Raw genomic sequence first — 4,667 nt, 5'->3', positions numbered from 1 at the left:
CGCTCTGATTTTGTTGTATGATACACACACTTGAGCTGTTTCCATTTGGCATGTCAAAAATGATGCTAAAGTTGTTATGGCTAAAGGGGGTGGAGACAAGCCAGGTTGAAACATGCCAAGCATAGCGCAAGCTCGGTATTTGAATTTAAGCCATTTTGAGCTGGCCTTGAGCTACTCTTGAACAGCTAATGATCTACAAAATTCAAGCAAAACTAAAATCCCTAAAAACCTTTACATTCATATCTTGAGCTAAAAATACTCTTTATATTGTCATGATAATTTATGATATAATATAATTTTATTCATAAAAAAGTAATTAAATTATATATAATATATAGTAATATACATCAAATATCTGGCCTGTTTTGTTCCAAGTTTAATCTAATTGAGCACAAGCAAGTCTATCTTATCCTAGGTTGCCTTGTTTAGCAATTAAACGGGCCATATCTGAGCCAAATTTCTAACTGAAACACAACTTGCTCCTTAAAAAGCTGGTTGGTTTGGCGACCCTTATAGCCTAATGGCCAATTGGGGCTAAAAAAATATTTCTGCTTGAGTAATCATAACAACCTAGGTAATTATTGTGAAATTAGGTAATTCTTGCTCCCTTAACTATATATATATCAAAAGAAAAAAATAACACCTTAACACTGACACTTAAATTTAATTAAATGATGCTACTATATATAATCATAAAACAACCATAGCAGGGGTCTGTTATGACTACCATAAAATTGTAATGGATTGTTATTAATCAGCCTTTAGGCACCTTCTCAACAAAAAAAGAAAAACAAAAACTGTTCAAGCAATGGTTACGTATTCTTGACTTTCTGAAAAAGGAAGTCAACAATCCTCAGCTTGACTGGTAAGGGAAAGTTTCCTTTAAGTCCGATACGGCTAATGGTTTTTCCGTAAATTCCCTGGTTTATACGTTTCCGGCCCAAGCAAAAGTTGCAATTGATTTCAGGAGACGTGAAATAGAAGAACTCTGACCGCAAGCGCGCGTCCAAAGTAGGAATTGACTATAAGAGGAAGAGCAAGTTCAGTACAAAGGAGAAATGTTCGTTGCTGGGGCAGCGATTTAACTTAGGATCTTACATTAAGATTTCCCACTGAACTAATTCTTCTTCTCTTTTTTTATACTTTGAGTAAACACTTCGGTATTCTTGAAGAAAGATACACTTGCTGATTGAGTATTTCACTCTACCAGGCTTTTTATTCAATCATTTATTCATTGCATATCTCATATATAATCTTTTAAAATATTGTTTGGTCGAAGACTGCTTGAACTGAACCAACGATAAAAAAATGTAGCAATGGAACCATGGTGGAGTCTGAAACCCTAGATAGCGACACTTTGGAGGACGACGGTCTCCATGGTGAGGCCTGGTCCGAATCCATAGAGCACTCCCCAGTCGAGCCCCTCTCCGGTGGTCCCTTTCCCTTCCTTCGCCGACCGCTTCCTCATCTCGTCCAGTATGAAGAACACGCAAGCGCTGGACATGTTCCCGTACTCGCTAAGCACGTGCCGCGTCGCCCGGAGCTTCTCCGGCTTCAGCTTCAGTTTGGACTCGAAGGCGTCAAGTATGGCCGGGCCACCAGGGTGCGCAATCCAGAACAAGGAATTCCAGTCAGAGATACCCAGCGGCTCGAACGCCTCCTCCAGGCTCTTCTCGATGTTCTTGGAGATAATGGTGGGGACCTGGTTGAGGAGGTGGAAGGTGAGGCCCACTTCCCTGAGGTGGCCTTCGATGGCCCCCTCGCTGTCCGGCAGTACCAGCTGAGCCGCCGAAGCCATTCGAAAGAGCGGCCTCTCGACACCTTGGATCGGATCCGCTCCGACGATGAGTGCCGCTGCACCGTCGGCGAAGAGGGCCTGGCCCACGAGGTTGTCGAAGTGGACGTCGTCGGTGCCTCGGAAGGTGACGACGGTGATCTCGGAGCACACGACAAGCACGCGAGCACCCTTGTTGTTCTCGGCGAGGTCCTTGGCGATGCGGAGCACGGTCCGCCGGCGAAGCAGCCCTGGTGGTAGAGCATGACTCGCTTGACGGACGGGTTGAGGCCGAGGAGCCTGATGAGCTGGTAGTCGGCCCCGGGCATGTCGACGCCGCTGGTGGAGCAGACGACGAGGTGAGTGATGTTTGACTTGGGGCGGCCCCACTCCTTGATGGCCTTGACGGCTGCTTCCTTCCCCAGCTTCGGCACCTCCTCCACCAGGATGTCCTGCCGGGCATCCAGAGAGGGCGCCATGTAGGCGCACATGTTCGGGTTCTGCTTCAGGACATCCTCGGTGAGGTACATGTACCGCTTCTTGATCATGGATTTCTCACCTGCACCGCGACGCAGCAAACTAACGTCAAAAAAAAACGAGCGACTTGCATGTGTATCTCTCATTCATGAGTTTGGATGATAATATCGATCATCTAATTGTCGCATGCCTGAGAGAGTTTGGATACGTATGCATGCATGATCTGGATAAAAATGTGTTGCGGACAGCTCCCTCCATATTCTTTGTTTTTTTATAATTGGAAGAAAGATGGGAACACGATCGGATATCATGATTCATGCATGCATGCTCACTAGGTGTCATGAGATAGAGCGAACGTGCCAAAGTGGTTTCTAAGTACTATACCAAAAAAGTATACGAGGAACCAAGGAATGCAACAATTAATTAAGCTCTTACATATGCGCTTGAACTTCTCTTTGAGCTCGTGCTTGTGCTCATTGTTGGTGATTCGGAAGTAGAAGTCCGCGTAGGTGCTCTGGTCGACGGCATGAGGAGGGTTGGCGGTTCCAATGGCCATGATCGTGGCCGGGCCGTCAGCCCTCTGTGCCTTGCGAATGGACTCGATGCTGGCCATTCTAAGTGGAAGGGAGATGGAGAGATGGGCAGCGGCTGCTGAAGGTTTAATTGTTTAGGGTAGAGCGCCGGGGTGTGTGGAGGAGCATGCTCTTCGCTCCCATATATATAGCCCCTCTGGGCTCTGGGTGGAATTATAAAATGAGGGCCGGAACCCCCTCTTTTCTGGGCGTTGATCTCGCCCACGGCACGTCCTGTCCCACCTACCCAAAAGGTGGCCCGTGCTATTCACCAACCTCTGCCTCCTTTTGCTCTGTGTACGTCGGATGACGGGGCCACCTTTTTGGTAGCTGGCACAGGAGGGCGGCGTATGGGCTAGGGATGCGGGGTTTGCTGGCTGTAACGCTCGTTGACTACTACTAGGTTGGTTAGAAGAGCTTGAATGATAAAATTAAATGAGTATAAATTAAATTTAATTAACTAATTTAACATAGTATAAATTATGATGGTATGCAAAAGCAATAGATGCGTTGACAATTAAATTCTGCACAAAATTCTGTAATGTTGGTCCACAATAACTGTTTCATAAAAAACTGCTATTATAATTACAAAAGTTATTTTTCTTTGTAAAAATATATCTACGGTTATCTTTTAACCGGATCTGATGACAGTGAATTCCATTCCCAAGTCACAGGGGTTTGGCTTAATGTCGGTTTTTGGGCCTGTGACCCCTGGAGTTTGGCTTTTGTCCTCCAGGAGTTTGGTTTGTTTGGTTGCTCCTTTAAGTCACCTTGCAGGAGTTATTGTCGAATGAGATCGACTTATTCTTGCCTTTATCCCCTAGTCGGCTACAGATGCTATCAATCCTAGACGGATCAAGAACTTCTCTGCACAACCAAAGCCACCTTCATTCTTGGACAGATCCAAATTTTTTCTGCACCTAAAAAATAAATTAAATGTTCTTTAATACTTACTGTAGAATAAAAAATCTGTCCAAGTGCTTGAAGTTGTGTTATTGAGGTTGTGATCCTCTTGAGATTGGCTTGAGAGTAGTTTTGGCTCAAGGTCGAGGTCCTCATGGTGTGCCAAATTTGATCCAACCTAGCCTAGGCCAGGATTTCCTCCTCGTCTAGCTTTGCTTGCGACTAGTCAAGTTAAGTGTTCCACTTTCGATCCAAATTAGTATGGGCTAGGATTTTTATCTAGACAGTCATTGGGTTGGATCCCATGGGTGTCGCCTCGGCCTATCCTAAGCTAGGTTTTTTTCTCCTCGCCTCACTTTTCTTGTCTCCGATCTAGTTGGGCATGCCACTTTAATCCGCCCTAGCTGGCTAGGATTTTCTCCTTAGGGTGGCTTTTCTCAGGACCTATCAGGTCGAACATGCCATGTTGATCTAACATAGCCTAGGCTTGGATTTCTTCCTTCGGCTGGGTATTCTCGTGACTAGTTAAGTTCAGGCATGCCACTTTGATCCGATCTAGCTTGGGCTAAGATTTTCTCCCTTAGCTAATTTTATGCTCGGTTAGCTAGGCCAGGTAGTACATTCGAGCCAAGTCGAAGCTAGGATTTTTATTTTTATTTTTTATCTCAGCCAGTGTTATATCATCACTTGCGATCCATGTCTCGTGTGACTAGAATTATTCATCCTGGTGGTCCCTGGGATGGATCCCATAGGTGTCATCTCAGCCTAGTCTGAGCTAGGACTGTTCATCCTAGTGATCTTGGGGACGAACTCCATGGTGGGGTCGGGAGCTACGAAAACCATTCCAAACATTTAGATCAATGAATATTCAATTTCATACATGGCATATGTGCAAATAATTAAGGCATGTATGATATATTGTGGTTCAGTTCGACTGCCCT

At 45.1% G+C, this 4,667-nt stretch overlaps 1 pseudogene; it reads right to left on the bottom strand.

Annotated features, from left to right (window-relative positions):
- Positions 1–1,140: 1,140 nt before the first annotated feature.
- On the bottom strand, positions 1,141–2,965 carry LOC120111594 (annotated as a pseudogene).
- Between the last annotated feature and the right edge of the window lie 1,702 nt (positions 2,966–4,667).

This window comes from Phoenix dactylifera, chromosome 8 (assembly GCF_009389715.1).
Source record: "Phoenix dactylifera cultivar Barhee BC4 chromosome 8, palm_55x_up_171113_PBpolish2nd_filt_p, whole genome shotgun sequence".
Taxonomy (NCBI): Eukaryota; Viridiplantae; Streptophyta; class Magnoliopsida; order Arecales; family Arecaceae; genus Phoenix; species Phoenix dactylifera.
This window is presented reverse-complemented; position numbering and strand designations above follow the sequence as displayed.